Below are 18,028 nucleotides of genomic sequence, written 5' to 3'. Positions count from 1 at the left end.
TCTGTCTAGCTCCAAACTGCACAAAACCAGGCTGATCGGGCATGACAGCACACGCCTGTAATCCCAGGGATTCAGGAGGCTGAGGCAGGAGGATCACAAGCCCAAAGCCAGCCTCTGCAACTTAATAAGGCCCTGTCTCAAAATGAAAAATTAAAAAAAAAAAAAGGGTTGGGAATGTGTCTCAGTGGCAGAGTGCCCCTGGGTTAAATCCCTAGTAACCCCCTTCCCCAACAAGAAAACAGCCTGTATGTCACCTGCCCTGTGAGGCCTTCATCACCTACCACCATGTCACCAGAACGGGGTCTGAGAAGGTGCCCCGGCAGGAAGACCCAGGCCCGCGCAGGGTCTTGACTTACACCACCAAAAGGAATTTTCAGATGCTCAAAAGAGGCACAAAGACTCATGAAAGCAAAGAGATTCATTCAGGAAAGCAAGGAACAGAGGGGGCTGCCTGCTTGGGGTGGGTGGGTGCTCTAGAGCGAGATGCCCTCTGGGGGTCTCAGGCTCTTCTTCTAAAGGAAAGTTCATAACCAGTAAAGGGGGGGGGGACCTGGCCTGAGGAACTCCATTCTCTTAACCACAGTGAGACGCACAGGGGCCACGGGGGTCTGGTCCTTTCAGGGTGTGTAGGCTGATGTCATGGAACCCACCCAATCATAGCTGTCTGACAATCTTTCCTCTCAGCCTTAGTTACTCTAAAGAAAAATATGTTGTGTAAACTAGCAATATGTGCAGGCCTTGGTCACCTGGACTCGGGGTACTCAAGATTCAAAGGCTCTTTAGGAATTGGGAGCTGGAGGAAATCAGGCCTGGGGTGCTCAGGAGCTTCGTGGGTATAAGATCACAGTCCCTTCTCCCTCCCCGAGAGTCTCCTCCCTGCCCACCCTTGGCTTCTATCCTATGTCACCCCCAGGCATGGGCTGGGCTCCGGAGCCTCATGCCCTCCCTCCAGCTGCAGAAGAGAGTGCCATCAGGGAGAAAGAGAGCCATCTCTGTGCAGGCAGGCAGGGGACACTGCCACCATGATCACTAGGCCCCAGCGTGGCCCTGACACTCCCGAGGGAAGCGTGGGCACCCACGCCTGCGCACGCGGGAGGCTGCGCGGGTGGAGGAGCCCTGCGAGAGCTCACTCCTGGCTTCCCGTCTAGCACTGGCAAACGTGAGCGGATCACTGCAGCCCCAGGAGGCCCTGGGAGCACCGGGGCCCTCTCCCTCCGCGGTCTCTGTCCGGTGCAGTGTTTTCCACGTCAGCCCTGGAGACCGTGGAAATTGACTTGACAACAGCCCAGAGGGAGCTCCCCTCTTCAGACTGCAGCTTTCAAAAATAATTCTCCCGTCATCAGAGGCTGCAAATAAAACAGTAACTGTGCCTGGCAACCGCGGAGGATCAAAGGCAACACAAGAAAAGCAAAATCAAATCACCCTGGATGGCGGCAGCCCTGGAAGAAACCCAGCTCAAGATACAGAAAGGAGAGAGCTGGATCTTTCCCTGGCCCGCCTGGCCCTCACCCGGTTAGAGCAGAGGCGGCTGAGCAGGACAGGAAGCCAGTCCACCACGAGATTTCGTGCAGAAGCCCACACCTGGCCCCTCCAGAAAAGCCAGCTGCTCCGCAGGCTCTGGTGCCCATGTGATAGCAGTCCCTGGGGCTGCTGGCCACTGTCCCTCTGGACTGAGGCACACTCTGGGCACACCCAGGCCCACCCACCTGTGCCCACCGACTCTGGAAGGAGGGTGAATGTGCCACATTCATGGGGACCTCATCCCACCCCAAATGCTCTGAAGTGTCCCTGGGGGAGGACTCACTCTGGCCTTCCACAGGTCAGGGCCAAGCCAACCCTGTCTTCCTTCCATCTTCCACACACGAGACTCCAGACCAGGATCAAATGCAAACCCCATGATCCCTTTGCTTCATCTAAAGAGAGGGGCGGGCACTGGCGGTCATCCCGGCCAGCCCTTACATTCAAACCCGGGACGGTGAGCCCAGGGTTACAGGGGCCAAGCTGGGCCGCCCTCTGGCTTAGAGAACTTAGGGAGCTCTGACCCGGCCTCACCTGGCCACCTCCTCCTCCAAAGGGTGGGCCCAAGTCCCCCTGTGCCCCATCTCCTGGGCTGTGTATTAGTCAGCATTCGCCATAGAAACGGGACACGTGGAGTGGCTAGATGGGGAGAGAGAGAGGCCAACGGACAGGCAGGTTTCCTGCGGGAGTTATTCATATGACTACGGAGTCCAGAGTCCGAGCCGGAGGACCTGGATGCTGGGGTAATCTGTGAAGGCCGGAGAACCAGGACTGCCCAGGTACAAGAGCGGATTGCAAGGTGCGCACCCACGTTGGTGAGGACGATCTTATTTGCTCAGTTTCCCTATCCCAAAGCTCATCTCCTCTGGAAACATGGATACACCTGGAAATCATGTCTTTCCAGGTATCTGGGCAGCCTGAGCCCCGTCAAGTGAACCTACAGGATTAACCCCCACGGGCCGCCTTGTCCAAGTTCACCATCCACCAGCTCTGGGCTCTGCTGTCTCAGAAGACTGGCTTCCAGGAGGGCAGGTGGAGAGCAGGCGGCAGCGGTGGTGGGGGGGGACTGTTTGCTCTGGCTGGCGCAGTGGGCTCTGGGGGGCGGGGGGCCCCTGCAAGGCTGTTTGCTCTGGGAATGGCTAACCCTTGTTCAAATTTATATCCTGAATTTTTAATGCAACTGTGTCAACGAAGAGTGGTGGCTGGGCCTGCTGCAGAGTCCCCCACTCTGGCTGGCAGAGTTCCCTCTCCACAGGGATCCCTGAGGCCCCCGCCTGCCAGGAGGGTTGGCTGGAGGAGAGGGCCAACCTTGGCACACGGTCACGCTGCCCAGGTCTCTCTCCCGTTTACCGTGCAAGGAAGCCACCTTTACCTCTGTGTGGGACCCTTGTTTCCCTCGCTTTACAAGTATTTATTTTTTGAAGTAAGGCCTGTGTTGGCGGGAGGCGAGTCCTCTTGAGCCAGCTTAAAGCCTGGCAGGCCCTGTCCCTGGTCACGGTCACGCACCAACAGACCAGGAGGGGGGAGCCCTGAGCAGAGGCGCAGACCAGGAGGCGCAGGCAACCTCGGGCGCCCTGTCAACACAGCCAGAGGCTCTTCTCTAAGCTGGGCAGGGACTCCAGAGGCCCAGGTTGCACTGGTCAATGGTTTAGCCACCACTGGGCTGCAGAGCCCGCTGGGCCCCATGGTGTCCGCATTCCCGCCATGTCTGATTTTGGCTGTGGATGTCACGTCCGGAATCCACAGGAGACCCCTGGAAAACTACTGGCTCCACCAGCGTGGCTGCTGCTCCGAGTCTTCTCTTTTCTGCTACAAGCACAGCAAGCAGGACACTGGGAAGGAAAAGCAGGGTCTTTCGCTAGAGAAATGACACACATAGCAATGACCTTTGCTGGCGGATGGCGAGAGGACCGACCTTCCACAGACTGGGCTCTCCGAGAGCCCCATTCACCCCCGCCCCAGGTGACAGGGCTGAGGGAGCCCAGCAGAGCCCAGCCACGGCCACCCCAGAGCCCTGGGCCAGGCCGTGGTGTGGCTGGCGTAGGAATTCACTCATTAGGGGGGACCTAAAGCAGTGGCCTGCCAGAAGAACGGCAGAAGCTTGTTTTCCTCATCTGCAAACTGGGGTGATGATCCCCGACTTCAGAAGGCCGTTGTGAGAACGAAGCAGCCAACGTCTTTAAGAGCCGAGCAGGCAATGTGGGTGCCAGGGGCACAGCCTGGGGGTGACAAGAGAGTGAGACCTGTCTGCAATACACACACCACCTGCCAGGCAGGGGGGACAGGCCACGGCCACCTGTGGACGGAGATGACCCCCAGCAAGGAGCGGGGAGGGAGTGCCCGGGTCTCCTTGGAGGGGGGAGTGTGCAGGGCTGGGTGTGAGGACTCACAGCAGGGACAGGAAGGGACATCGAGATCTAGGAGCCACAGAGTGAGGGCCAAGGCGGGGAGCAATGGGTCCCCACAGAGAGAGGCCCGGGGCAAAGCCAATGTCCCAGGAGTCCCCCGGGTCACACATCCTTCAGAAAGGCCTCCTGGCAAGCCTGCCCCGCCAGGGCCCGGCCCCTCGGAGTCTCAGCCAGGCCTCGGGGCTGCCTCCGTCTCTCCTTGTCACTGTGCTGAGGGTGCTGGGCCGGTGACCTCCTCAGTCCCCACTCCCACAGTTGAAACTGGGCCTCAGTGGCCTTGCCCAAAGGAATGGAGGCGGAGGGAGGGCGGAGCTCCGTGACAGACCTGTTTGGGGCAGAGTCTTCTCAGTCTCTGCAGATTGTAACACCCACGTGAGGAGGTGCCCATCAGGAGGCTGGCTGGCTGGCCTTTGTTTCTCCCCCCACCCCTCCCTCCCTCCCTCCCTCCCTCCCTCTTCTCTCCCACCCCTCCCTCCCTCCCTCCCTCCCTCTTCTCTCCCTCCCTCTTCTCTCCCCCCTCTCCTCCCCTTTCTGCAGCTCAGGCTTCCCTGGGGACAAGAGTCTGTGCAGAGGGTTGGATTCACCCAGTGGCTAAACAAGAGCGATGGAGCCGGGGCTGGAGGAGTCAAGGAGACTGCCAGGTCACTAGGTGGGAGATGACGGGCTGGTCACAAATGCTAGCACGGTGGGTCCCCAGATGCCCACTTCTTGCAGGGTGGGGGATGGGGCTGGGTCTCCTGTAGGCTGACCCTGGTTCTCCCAGGCTCCCGCGTTCTCAGTCCCCTGTGGCCTCTCCTGGCCTGGCTCTCTACTCACCAGCTTACTGGGGGCTCCAAGCAGAGGCCCAGGGCACCTTCCCTCTGACCTCGAATGTGGACCCTGAAGCACTGAGCCCAGCACCCTGCATGTCTTCAGGGGATCCAAAGAGATGGGGGCTGCCACCGGATCCCATGGCCCTGGCCTCCAGGTTGCCACCAGCCTGGAGATTTGTGCCCAGAGACTGGCCTGCAGAAGTGCAGATCAGCCTGCTCCTCACCTTAACTTCGTCCACTGCGAAATGAAGCCTGTCCCTGCTCAGCTGGAGGAGGGAGCCCCAGCAAGGAATTTGTTTTACCTCAAACTGGGTGTTTAACCCCCGGAAAAAAGATCCTCCCTCCTCCGATTCATTTCTCTTGCTGCATGTGAACGGGCTGAGTTGATGGGCCGTTTGCAGGGACAGATGGACGACGCAGCAGGGTTCTGTGACTGAAGAGAAATGATGTCCCTCATGGCCACTTAGGAGCAAGTGAGCCAGGAGCAAGGCGGGGTGGGGCCTCCCTGTGCTGAAGCTTCTCTGTGACCAGAAGCACCAGGTCATGGAGGGACCAGCCTGCCACGCCTGGGCCCCGTGGAGGCTGAGGGAAGGCGGAGCTCTGTGCAGACCTGTCTCTTCTCAGTCTCTGCAGATTGTAACACCAGCGTGAGGAGGTGCCCGCGCTTGTCAGGGAACACCTAAGTCGGTTGTGGTCCAAAAGCCGGCCTCCACAGACAGCCTCCACAGGACAGTGGAAGGAATCAGAATAACTTCCCGTGTTCACACAGGAATACTCGACAGTGTGACTCCACATCGTGTTCAGCCACGAGAACGGGAAGGTACACTCCAGGTGTGTATGTCAAAATTCATTCCACTGTCGCAGTAACTGAAAAGAACAGACCAACAAAAGTCAGCCTCTACGGATCCAGAGATGTGCACCAGGACACAGTGTTTGCTGGGAGTGGAAAGAGGGTACACTTAAGAGCAAGGAATTGGTCCTATGCTGTTGGGGGTTGGACTCTGTCTCTACTTTGTGTTGGTACTAGGGATCGAACCCAGGGGCACTCTGACACTGAGTTACATCCCCAGACCCTTTTTTTGTTTGTTTGTTTTATCTTTTTTTGAGGCAAGTTCTCACTAAGTCACCCAGTCTGTCCCTGAACTTTCGATCCTCCAGCCTCAGCCTCCTGAGTCACTGGGATTACAGACATCTGCCACTATTCCTGGCTCTGCCCTAATTTTTTAGCTGTGTAACCTTGGGCAAGTGACTTAATCTCTCTGAGGCTTCAAATCCTAGTCAGTAAAATGGGGCAAACAATACGTACCTCCTTACAGTATGATTTTGAGAATGGAATGACATACAAGCCTATCATAGAACCTAGCAGCCTGTGGGGACTCAGGGGACAAGAGAAGTCCTGGTGAAGGAGGTGGAGGAGAATTATCCTGTCTGTTCTCACTGTGACCCAGCCACTCAGACATGCCACATCAAGGGGACAGCTGCCTGCCCATGTAGAGCCAGGGGCATCGAGCAGAGCGTCTATAGCTGCATGGGTGCATGGTACCCCCCTTGTTCAGGAATGTGCTTTTCACAGTTTCAGTTACACAAATCAAATGTGGTCCAAAAATATTAAGTGGAAAATTCCAGAACAAACAATTCTTACATTTTAACTAACTTTTTATTACAGCATATTGTTATAATTACTCTATTTTATTGTTATTGTTAATCACTTTCTGAGCCTAAAGTGTGAATTAAACTCCATCAGGGATGTATTTGTGTAGGAAAAAAAAACACAAGGATCTGGGCTTGTAAGTCAGCACAGGCAAGGTCCTGGGTCCTACCGCAGCACCACAAAACAATCTGCTGAAGTGTGGAAAATGTGGAACACAGAGGGCTTGACATTGCCGTGGTCTAAGGCATGGGGCGGTGGGGGGAGCATCTTGGACGGTGTCCCCAGGGATAAGGAGAGACCACTGTCATTGCAAAGCACGAGTGGGGGGGGATTCAACTCTCCGTCAGTAACAGGGTGGGTGGATTGCCCCAGTCTAACCAGTGGGCAGATGGCTGGACAACTTGAACAACCTGGGGACTCTTGCTGTACGGTAGCCTGGATGATTCCTTTGACAGAAAATGTTAAATCGGAAAAAAAAAAAAGTTGTGCAGTTAAATTACTTAAAAAGTTTGAAATACCAGGCACAGCGGCACCTCCCGTAATCCCAGCAGCCCAGGAGGCTGAGGCAGGAGGACCACAAGTCAAAGCCAGCCTCAGCAAAGTGAGTCCCTGCCTCTAAATAAAATACAAAATCGGGTTGGGGCTGTGGCTCTGTGTTAAAATGCCCCTGAGTTCAATCCCTGGTCCCCCCAAAAAAAAGCTTTTACAAATGAACACCATCATGTAGGCCAGGGTACGTCTGGATGGTAAGTGCAGAAGCCAGCCTGGGAGGGCGGGAAGAGGACAGCCGTCCTTGCTCTGCAGGTGCCCACCTGAAGGCTACCTTTGCCCCTTTCATGCGTGTTACACAGTTTATGTTCTGCATAGCAAAAGTGTCTTTATAGAATAAAAAAATTTTAATGCACTAGTTTGGAAATAACTTCTTCCTTAGAAGAGTGGGGTGGGGGCAAGTCTGGAAAACAGCCCAGTGGTTTCTGACAAGGTAGACCCCCACTCACCACATGACCCAGCAGCCCCACTCCTCGCCATTTACCCCAGAGAAAAGACAACTTGTTCATGCAAAGACCCATGGGCACATGTTCTCAGCAGCTTAAGTCATCACAGGCAGAAAATGGAACCTACTCAACTGTCCATCAACAGAGAATTGAGGTCCATCCACACAATTGGATACCACAGAGCAATACAAAGACACAACTCCTGACCGTGACAGAGCAGACGGAAAGAAGCCAGACTCCACGGCTGCACTGCCCACCTAGGAGCCATCTATGGGAAACCGTAGAAAAGGTAAAGCTATCAGCTGCCAGGGCTAGGGATGGGCAGACTTCCCCAGGACAGGAAAGGAAGCTCAGTCCATCTCATCTGGCTCCTGGGTCCCAGGATGATGCCAGCTGAGATCTGTGCCCACCCTGCCCTGTCCAAGGTCTCCAGGGCTTGTTCCACCAGGAGGCGGAGGGGCCTTCGGGCTGGAGGGTTCTGCCTACCTGCCCCACACGCCGTTCCCAGGCCTTCCAGCAGAGGCCGCTGTGTGTCCCCGCGGATCCAGCCGCTGGCCTCTCCTGGCAGGCATTGGCAGTGCTGGGTCAGTAGGACCCCAAGCCTGTTGGGATCTCAGACGGTGCTCCCCAAGTCCCCAGGCCCCCTGGCCCTTCCCTGAGGCTGCCCTTGCCCCACCTTGTGTCTTGGACTCTCGGGCACAGCAAACTCATCCTGGAGGGGCAGCCTTCTGGCTGGCCCTGCCCCCAGGGACCACCCCAATCCCACCTCCTGGCCAGAGGCCAGCCTTCCCTGTCACCTCCTGCCAGGACGTCCTGATCACCCCACCCAGCCCAGCACCTAGCCCACCCTGACCCACCCCAGCTTCAGCTCTCCACCCCTCGCCCCTCCTCCAGCAAGGCTGTCCTCTCTTGCCTGGCCCTCCCAGCCCTCCTGAGGCCTGTTTGCCCAGCTCTGGCCGTCCCCTTGGTGACGGGCCCTGGAGAACCCAGGGACCTCGGGGAGAGGCACCCTCCCTCTTGCAGACCGATTTCCAAACCTGTGGAACAGGTGACTGCCCACCTCCGGGACTGCTCTGAGACCTCAGGCTGCGGTACAGCCACGCCCTCCTGGTCACCTCGTCCACTACGCGGGGTCAACAAGCAAAAGGGGCGAGCAGAAGGCCTGATATTTTTCAAGAGAGATATCACATTCACATAATCTGTTGCGCTGTTATAATTGGCCTATTAACAGTTATTATTGTTAATCTCCTACCATGCCTAATTCATAAATTAAACTTTATCTTAGGCTTGCTCCCTGTAGGAAAAAGCACACTGTATGTGGGGTCTGGCACTACCTGTGGTTCTAGGCCTTCTCTGGGGACCTTGGGACCTACGCTTCTCCAGGGCAGGGTGCTGCTGGGCACCAAGGGCCTGTGGGTAGACTCACGACTCCCTGGGGCAGAGGCAGCCCCCGCCCCAGCTCACAAGTGCACCTTCCCCATGGCTTTCCCCGAGACTCGCAGCTGCCTCAGTGCCCAGTCCCCCTCTCTTCCTCAGATCAGTCTGACCAGCTCTCCCTGGTACCTGGGGCAACGCATTTGTGCCTCTGGGCAGAGGAGGGTGTCCGGAGGAGCGTGGATGACTTGAGGGGTGCAGGAGGAGATGGGGTGTTGGTGGGTGGTTGAGGGAGCTGCCAGCCTCCCCAGGAGCAGGCTCAGGGGTGACCATATACACCGCCTCTCGCTCTGGATGCTGCTGCGTCCCCCTGCCCACCCGCCGCCTTGCTTCAGGGAGCAGCCCGTCAGTGATGGATGAGACTTTAATTAAAGTAATGAGACGTTCATGACGGCGGTTATCTCCAAAATTAGGCCTTTTAGCCATTATTCCTGGGGAGTGTTCCCGGACAGATAGTTCCCTCTTTAGAACAACAGTGGGGAGGGGGAGGGACTTGTGCACCTGAGGGGCGTTCTCCCAGCGTCTCCCAGGCCGTCATGGACCACCATGGAGCACAGTCTTCCTGGAAGACAGGACCTAGATTCTGCCTGAGGTTTCTCCTCAGCGGAGCAAAAAAGTTCCATGACCCTGGGTCCAGTCTGGTGACGGGATGTTCAAAGGCCCCCAAGAGGATGCCTCTGGGCTCAGACCGAAGAGCCTGTGGAAGTCCTGCCTTTATGCACTTGCTGGCTCCGGGAGTTTGGTCACGGTCATCACATCCGGTCCTCAGAGCACCTTCAAGGGGACAGGTCACTGGCTCCTGTCAACAGGAGAGAAGCAGAGGGTGAGGATTCCCAAGCTCACACCACCAGCTGGGCCCAGGCTGTGTCCTTGCAAACCTGTGCTCTAGCCATTACACTACCCGACCCCAACCCTACCTATTCCCATAGACTCTCTGATGTCCTGGGCCTGGCCTCTGATGGAGGGCCATCTGGGTCTCTGTTGAACTGCCTTTCCAGACTGCTGCCCTCACCCCTGTCCCCACCCCACCCCACTCCACCAGGCCTCACAGCTGTTTCCCACTAGCACCTGCTCTGCTTTTTTGCCCAACACAAACAAACCAGTTCACCCCAGTGTCTGCCCTTTCCTCTTCCAGGGTCCAGGGGTCGGGCTTCTGTCCTCACGGGAAGTGCACAAACAGGCATTTCTGGCTGTGGAGAGGCGGGATCCTCATCCCCCATCAGCCCCTCTCTGTGGGCCAGGCCCTGTACTGGTGCTGGGTGTGCAGCCGGGGACAGTCCAGGCAGGTCCCGCCCCCGGGAGCTCACTTTCCTGAAGGATGCCCAGGTCCCTGCAGCCACCACGTCCCACCCACCAGGAGACAGGATAGCGGGAAAGCCGGGGCAGCAGGCCGGCCTGCTCCACCAGCAAGAGCCAGGGGAGGGCGAGTCCTGGGCAGAGAGAGCGCGTCCACCAAGCGGACAGTGGGCGGGAAGGGACTCCTCGGCTGCCACACCACCACGGCGCAGCAGCTGCAGCTGCTCCCTGCCCAGTCCTGCCAGGGCTGGCCCCGAGGGGCTGTCTCCACTGGGCAGCCTGGGTGATGGGGTGGGTCAGCCCTCCCCACTGCCGGCATCACCCCGGCTCTGCCAGGAAGAGGGAGAAGGACCAATGGCCGAGGTGACAGTCGATGCTTACCCAGCAACAACAGCCCAGAAGCTGCTCCTCCCACCTCCTCCCAGGGCCCTGGCTTTGCAGACAGGAATCCTCCAGCCCTACTCGATCCCCTCCGGGGCAAGTCCTGCAAGAAGCTGTGGCCTGCCTTGGATAGGCAGTTAGGCCAGCTTGGGGCACGCTGTCCTTAGTGAAGCTCCACATAAATGCAGCCAGGAGATGCCCCTGACCAGTGCCCACAGGGGAAAGTCCAGAAACTGGGCATAACCCCTGGGAGTCAGGCTTCAGGGTGCAATGGAGCCACCGCCCAGTGCCCAGGAAGGTGGGCAGCAGCTCCATTGTCCCCACGTGACAGGACGCCATCCCTAGGTCTCTGCTGCAGAGTCAGACCCCTCCTCTGCAGGCAGAGCAGGGGCCAGGAGCCAATGGGAGGGGACCTGCCCTAATCGCCCTCCTCCAGGCCCAGAGCCTGGTTTTCCAGCAATCCCCACAGGAGCTGAGTCCCCTTGGAGGGCCAGCGGAACACAGAGCTTCCCTCCTGTCCCTCCTTTTTCTCCCAGAAAAATTGCTCAAAGACATGCATTCCAGCCAGATGCCAGAGAGACTGGAAGAGACACAGCAAGGGCCAGACATGCAGCCCTCCAAGATACGGGTCCGGGCAGCAGAGCTGGAGGGTGCGCGTGAGCCTGGGCACACTTGCTCCCCACGTGGGGATGCTGAGGCCTTGGGCCTTGCCTCTGGGGTGGTGGTGGTCTAGATCCAGGGCTGCAGACCCTCAAATTCATACCCTCCAGAGCCCGAGTTGATGAATGACCAGCCATGGTCAGATTCTGGGGGACTGCTTTGCCCCCATAATTTGGAGGTTTAAAGACAAACCAGAAAGCCAGCCCATCCCTTCAATCTGGCCTCCCACAGAAGAGTTCAGAAGACGATCCCTCTTTAGGAACACCCAGCCAGAGGACCCCCTGGGAGCTCGGGATTGGTCGCAGGGAACAAGATGCTGTCACCTCCAGGTGCTGGCACACCTGTTTTCCAAACCCCAAAGTGGGCTCGTTGGTGGTCATAGGTTTGCTGGGATGCGAAAGCACTTTGGGGGCACTCCAACTGGACCGCCATGGTGGCATGCAGTGACACCAGCCATCCAGTGACACAGGAGCCGCATGCACCGCAGCTGCTGCCTCCTAGGCACCCAGGGAGGGGACCGCCACATGGCTTGATGAGTGACAAGGAACAGGACACAGGGCCACTGGGGCTGCAGGAGACACACCCAGCAAGGCTGCCCTTCCCTCCCTCTGCACCTGCCTTTGTCCCCAAGCCTCTGCATCCCCCGTGCCCCGCTTCTGTGGCTCCGCATTGTGGGGGCATGCACCTTGTCCTGGTGAGATGACTGTCACCCCCCAGGAGGGTTTTAGTGGCCTTGATTTCAGACAGGACTGAGGCCCTGGCTGGGTGGTTCCTTTAGCTCTTGTGAACCTGGACAGTGCTAGGGCACTGAGATGTCCCTCAAGCCATCCAGTGGAGGTCCACAGTGCCCAGCTAGGACGGCTCACCTTGGAAACAGAAAGGGCTGGCCTGTCTGTAATCCAGGAGGTTCTTAGCCTGGTGGCAGGTGGGCCAGAGAGAGCCATGGGGGAGGGGGCAGGTGGGCCAGAGTGAGCTGTGGGGGAGGGGGCAAGAGCAGCTACCCCACTGCCCGGCATCTCCTCCACCTCCTCTCCTCCGCTGCCCTCTCTTTCCTCCTTCCCCCCCTACCCTGGGCTTTCTCCCTCTCTTCCCTCCCCCCTTCTCTGTCCTTCCTGCCCCTCCTCAGGATGAGAAGGACTGACTGATCCCGGTGGGGGGTCCTGTAGGAGGAACAGATGCTCCCCCTTTGGGGAAGGAGGCTCCACACGCTGACCCTCTGTGTGTCCAGGATCCCCACAGACCTCGCATACCCAGCCAGGTGGGTGTGGCCCAGGCCTTGGGCACAAGGGAGGTGACACTGCCCCTCTTTCATCATTAGCATCCTGGGGAGGTCTCCCCACAGCTGGCCCACCTCCCCCAGTGCCCACGGAAGCTCTGAATCCTAGTGGACAGGAGGAAGGGACCTGCAGAGTCCCTGGGGGTCTTACCACGCCCTTACCCCCCCACCCCTACCCCCCACTCTTCTCACCCTGCAGAGGGTCTTCAAGGCCATCTTGCTGTAGACCTCTGTCCCCACCCCCTCACTCCGGGCCCCTCGCCCCCTCCCCCAGCCCTCTGCCTCTCTCACTTAGAATGGTAATAGCAGAAGCAGGGTTTTTTCTCTTTTTGTCAAAATCAATGACAATGACGGAGTTGTAAGGCAAGCTGTGGTGGGGAGGAAGAACTGGTGTCAGAACTGAGGCCCGGGCGGGGAGAGGAACCCATTAGGATTTCAGTTGCCTTAGGCTGTGCCTCTGAGTGGGCGCCATGTCAGCGGAGCGCCTGGCAGGCGGGCAGCCTGCGTCCGCACACGCCCGTCATTAAGGTGGGAGGCAGAACATCGCAGCTATTAGGCCGGGGCAGGGTGCGTGGCAGAGATGTCTCAGTCACACGAGGGACAGAGAGCACCACTGGGAAAGACGGGAGCCTGAGGAGCGGGCGAGGTGCTGGGAGCTCCAAGCTGGTGGTTCGGGGGCTTTGGTTTGGGGGATTGGACTGGGGTGGGCAAGTGGCCTACAGGCAGAGGAGCTTGAGCCAGTGCAGGTGGAGCTCAGCCCAGGTGAGAGACTGTCCTCCTGCTGTCCTCAAGGCTGAGTCCAGAATGGCTCCTCCAGGCAGCCCAGGGCCACCTGCTCCTCCCCAGGCTACGCCGCCGGCTCCTGGGCACCCTGGGGCAGAAACCAGTCAGGCACAGTGAGGCTGCTGAGCCCGGGCCGTCCATTGCCACGCTTCCAGAGGTCCCTGTCGATTTCCAGTCTGAAGACAGGCTGGGGTGTGGCAGCACTCTGCCCCACACCCATCCCTGGAGAGAGGGAACAGGGAGTAGGTCTCCCATGGGATCAATCAGCTGATGATGGGGGCGGGGCTCAGACGTCTGGGGTCTTCCCAGCTCTGGGCCTCTGTCGTCCTTACCTGTAAAGCCGGGTGCTAGTGACCATTTCCTGGGGCTGCTGGAGGCTGAGTGCCGGGCTGCCCACCTCACCTGCGGGCCTGCAAACTGGCACAGGCCTCTCGTTAACCCAGAGCTCGGGGCTGTGATCTCCAGAGCCTGCAGCAGGGGCCTGGGGGCTGATCACCACTGGTGCCGGAGAACGGCCCTCATAAGGGCTTTGCTGGGACCCAGGACAGATGCCAGTACATGACGGCGGGGTGGCTGGTGGTGGCACCATGGCAGTGAAGTGTTTGGAGGTAAGAATGCAGTTTCTCCCTCCTGCCTCCACACCCTCTTGAGGCCAGTCCTGGGCTGTGGATGAGCTGACCCCAGGGCCCTACTTTGTCTGAATTGCCCTCCTGCTTGAGAAGCTGGCTCCTTTCGGCTGACCCCGAGCCCCTCACTGAGCCACGGGAAGGGAGAACCCTTGGGGTCCGTGGCTGTCCCCACCTCCCGGGTAAGAGCCAGGAGGCCTGCGTGGTTGGGCCCTTGGGCAGGGCGTGCAGCCTCCGAGGAAGAAGGCACAAAAGCCAGAGGAGAGGTGACACCATGACTTGGAGGCTCCGAGGAGGAGCTGGGACCACGGTCCACTGGGGTCCTGGGGATTGCTCAGCCTCTCTCTCCTCCCCCTGGAACACCCGGCCGATCCCACGTGCCCCTCCCATTGGAGCTGGAACCCCACGTCTGGCCCGCGCTCTTCCTCACCCCCAAACACAGGCCACCACCCAGTGATCTCTCAAAGCTTCCCATGGTCATGAAGTCCTTTCCCAAGGGACACACACCCCCCACCCGGCACGGGGGGCTGGGACAGGACTTGGTGCAGTGGCATGTGGCTAATATTCCCATTAAATAGATACATTTTGCTAATTGGATTACTCAGACAGTGTAATATACTACTGGATTTCCAACACGATGCTAATAGATTGTGTGAAGGACTTAATCATGTTAGCATCCTGAGAGCTGGTAGGAGACGAGATGAGAAAATCAGGCCGTTGACAGCCAGGGCTTCCGGAAGGTTGGGAGGGGGGGTTGGCCAGGGAGGGGAGGCAAGGACAGAATGGGGGTGCTCAGCCCACAGTCACTGTGTCCCGCAGTCCACCTCCATCAGCCCAAGGTTCACCTGGTGCAGGTCGGCCTGTGGCTCCCTGCAGGGTCCCTTCAATAGCGCTGGATCCCACACACTGGCTCCTCCCCTCAGCGAGCCCCTCCCTCCTGCTGGCACCTGCTGAGACGGGCATTTCCACCTCCACACCTCCCTCACAGAGCAGAGCCGTGCCTGGGTGCCTGGGCCGAGCAGGTTCAAGGCAGCCCAGAGGGCAAGGGCTGGGCAGGTGGTGAGACCCAAGGCCCTCTCCTCGCCACCCGTGCACTTCCCGGGAGCTCAGAGAGCGACGGCTTTCCCTTCCTTCCTTCCCAGCATGGAAACCAGGACACCAGGTGGTCAGGGTTTAACGTTGGTGAAGACCCTAGTGTAAGGGCGAGCTCTTCTGCCTTCTCGTCCAGGCACCCAGGAGGGGATGAAGGATGGGGAGGACTTACGCTGGAGAGGCCATGAACCCGCCTTCTCACCAAGCACAGAGCTTCACGGGAGGCCCCTCCCCTCCACAAGCCAGCTCGCACACCTGAAGTCAGCCCCCCAGCGGCAGCGGCCCTTCCCACCAGAGCCTCATTAAAATAATGACTGCTTCTGGGGCAGCTTCCCAGGTATCAACACAAACGTTTTTCTAACTCTGCAGGTTCAAGAGCAGCCGCTTACAAATTCTAATTAGTGTAACAAAATCCAGCAAGAAGGAGAAGAAGGCTCTTGTTTGCTGCTTCCCGGTAATTAGTCAGAACAATTATTGCAGCATCAGAAACTGCCAGACTCTGAGAAGCTGGGCCACACTCAAGCACACTGGGAGTCAATTTAGAGAAGCCAAAATAAAGCCATGACAAGAGATGCCTGCCCCTGTTTGCAAGCAAAAGCCACACACCTGGCCGTCTCCCGTGGCCACACTGCAGCCCCCACACCAGTGCAGCCCGCCCACCCTCTAAGGCACACCCGCACGGGCACATGTCCACCCTCTCCCTGCCCAGGGACTCACTCACCAGCGGAGCCCGCCATGACCCAGGCCCTCTGCTTTGTTCAGGAGCAAGGCTCCCGCCCCAGAAGGTCTTGTTCCATCTGTTCAACGTGCGAGCCTGTGCCGAGTGACAAAGACGGGAAGATGAGGACAAGAGGGAACGTTCCAGGCACCAAGGGGGCCTTGGCTCAGAGGATGCAGGCAGGAGGGGTTCTTATCAGAGGCAGGCGAGGGGGAGCCGCTGGCAGCAGCCAGGCTGGGTCTGTGGCTGAAAAGGAACTGGCATCACAGGTGGACCTAGGTCAGGACAGTAGAGCACTTGTGGAGGCCCCGTGAGGACCGTGAGGCCCCGTGAGGCCAGCTCCCACCCATTCCCAAGATCTGAGTGGGAGATGTTCTGAAAATTTATGATCTGGGGCTAGGGTGTAGCTCCGTGGTAGAGCGCTTGCCTAGCATGCACAAGGCCCTGGTTTGACGCCCAGTGCTAAGAAAAGAAAAAGATGTTTTCAGAACTGGCGGTTAAACACACTTAAAGAAATTCATCTCTACCGCCAGGTACTCAGGAGGCCGAGGCAGGAAGATGGCAAATTCAAGGCCACTCTCAGCAACTTAACGTGACCCTGTCTCAAAATAAAAAATAAAAAAGATTGAGGATGTAGCTCAGGAGTAGAGCACCCCTGGGTTCAATCCCCAGTACCAAAATTAATTTTTTTTAAAATTTATATTAACTTAAAATGAAATATATCTTGCTCAAAACAATGGTAATTTAAAAACTCAAAACTTCACTTTTTAAGAATTTTTGCCGCATTTTGTTACTGGCCATGCCCTCGGGGTCCCTTCTGTTTCTGGAGTCAGTGAGATGAGAGTGTTTGTAACATGGCTCCTGCTGTTTTCTTCCCGACTCCTCGACTCCTCGTTCAGAGACGTCCATCTGAAGTCGGCTGAGATCTCTGTATTTGCACCCCGGAAACAGGCGAGCTATGAATCAGGCTGGATGTATACAGTTGTGTCGAACGTGTGGACTTAAGAGAATGAGGATGAAAACGTGAACAATTCCGAGTCACCTTAAAACAGGTCATTGCCACAGGGAGAAAGTCCACCGATTGTCAGATGATGGCTGGAAGCTGCGGAGGTAGGGAGAAGAAACAAGTAGTAGGTGGAAAGGAGATGTCAAGGAAGGAACAGGGAATACGGTTTTAACCTGAGTTTCCACACGTTTCTCTAGGTCCGTTGCTTCCCAAACCAGCCTCTCTCCCAGACTTGCCGCTCACCTTCCTGGGAAACCTGTGAATCTTAAAGGTCACCATGAATTCACTCACGAAAATCACCTTGAACATTTTTTAATCAGCCACCCCCATAAGTGGATTAAGCCAAGAGACGTAGGATATTTTGCAAAACTTATACTTTAGGGGACTTTCCTATGCCTCCTACAAATCAGACAGTGGAGCTCACCTCCACCTAAGGCTCCTGAGATGAGCCACCTCTATAAACCCTCACCAGACGATGGCACCCTGTGTCCCTCTCATACCCACCCTCTCATCGAGTTCCCTTTGAAAGAGGAGCCAGAGTTCAAGGCCAGCCCGGGCAAGTTAGTAAGACCCTGTCTCAAATGGAAAATAAAAATGGCCGGGGAGGTGGCTCAGTGTAGCGCGCCCATGGGTCCAATCCCCAGTACCAAAAAAAACAAAGAGGAGCCAGAAACCCCGGAACGTGGCTCCCCGTCTCCAGAGGCCCACGTTCTCCTTGAGTGGTATCCCTGACTGTCCTACAGGTCACTCTGTGCCTCTACTGACACAGGCTGAAATTCGTTTCCAGCACGTATGTCAAGGACCCTGCTGTCCTGAGTCCTGGAAAACGCCGCAGAACCCTCTTCAGAGCCGTCTCTTCTCCCCTGACACTACCATGGGTTGGCCACAGACACAGGTGCTGAGCAAAAATCCATGGAAGCATTCTGAGAGTAACAGCTGGTGGCGTGGACTTTGCAATAAGAAATATTGGGTGTCTTATGATCACTTGTAAAGTTGTGCCATACATCTTTATTTTTTTTTTTCTTTCTTTCTTTTTCGAAAGAAAGGGATTGAGGGCTGGGGATGTGGCTCAAGCGGTAGCGCGCTCGCCTGGCATGCGTGTGGCCCCGGTTCCATCCTCAGCACCACATACAGACAAAGATGTTGTGTCCGCCAAGAACTAAAAAAAAAAAAAAAAAAAAAAAATTTAAAAAAAAGAAAGAAAGGGATTGAACTCAGGGCACTCAGGGAGACCAGCGAGAGGCCTGGGAAGATGCCCAGTGCGGCTTGTGTGTGGTGTGATGGGAGAAGGGAGGGCACTGGAGCGAGCGGAGGGCAGAACACTGCTCAGAAGCCAGGAGGCAAGTCGGCTGCCAGGCTCACTGCCCGGGTG

General features: G+C 57.3%; 3 long non-coding RNA genes across 6 annotated transcripts; 1 reads left to right on the top strand and 2 right to left on the bottom strand.

The window, feature by feature from the left end:
• Positions 1-400: 400 nt before the first annotated feature.
• LOC120884520 (uncharacterized) lies at positions 401-5,193 on the bottom strand. The gene is made up of 4 exons (XR_005726954.2): positions 5,041-5,193; positions 2,053-4,251; positions 1,805-1,913; positions 401-1,346 (listed from the first exon to the last, which is right to left on the bottom strand). It is a non-coding gene; the product is annotated as an uncharacterized LOC120884520 (long non-coding RNA).
• LOC144375950 (uncharacterized) lies at positions 1,903-8,700 on the top strand. Of its 4 annotated transcripts, XR_013435867.1 has the most exons (4): positions 1,903-2,333; positions 2,423-5,569; positions 7,530-7,673; positions 8,433-8,700. It is a non-coding gene; the product is annotated as an uncharacterized LOC144375950 (long non-coding RNA). The 4 variants fall into 4 exon arrangements; XR_013435869.1 differs by lacking the exons at positions 7,530-7,673; positions 8,433-8,700 and having other exon boundaries at positions 2,423-5,211; positions 5,363-7,293; XR_013435868.1 differs by lacking the exons at positions 7,530-7,673; positions 8,433-8,700 and having other exon boundaries at positions 1,903-2,317; positions 2,423-7,293.
• A 464-nt stretch (positions 8,701-9,164) lies between these two features.
• Positions 9,165-16,131, bottom strand: LOC144375951 (uncharacterized). The gene is made up of 2 exons (XR_013435870.1): positions 15,654-16,131; positions 9,165-9,617 (listed from the first exon to the last, which is right to left on the bottom strand). It is a non-coding gene; the product is annotated as an uncharacterized LOC144375951 (long non-coding RNA).
• Positions 16,132-18,028: the final 1,897 nt, after the last annotated feature.

The sequence above is a fragment of the Ictidomys tridecemlineatus genome, chromosome 3, assembly GCF_052094955.1.
Source record: "Ictidomys tridecemlineatus isolate mIctTri1 chromosome 3, mIctTri1.hap1, whole genome shotgun sequence".
Taxonomy (NCBI): domain Eukaryota; kingdom Metazoa; phylum Chordata; class Mammalia; order Rodentia; family Sciuridae; genus Ictidomys; species Ictidomys tridecemlineatus.
This window is presented reverse-complemented; position numbering and strand designations above follow the sequence as displayed.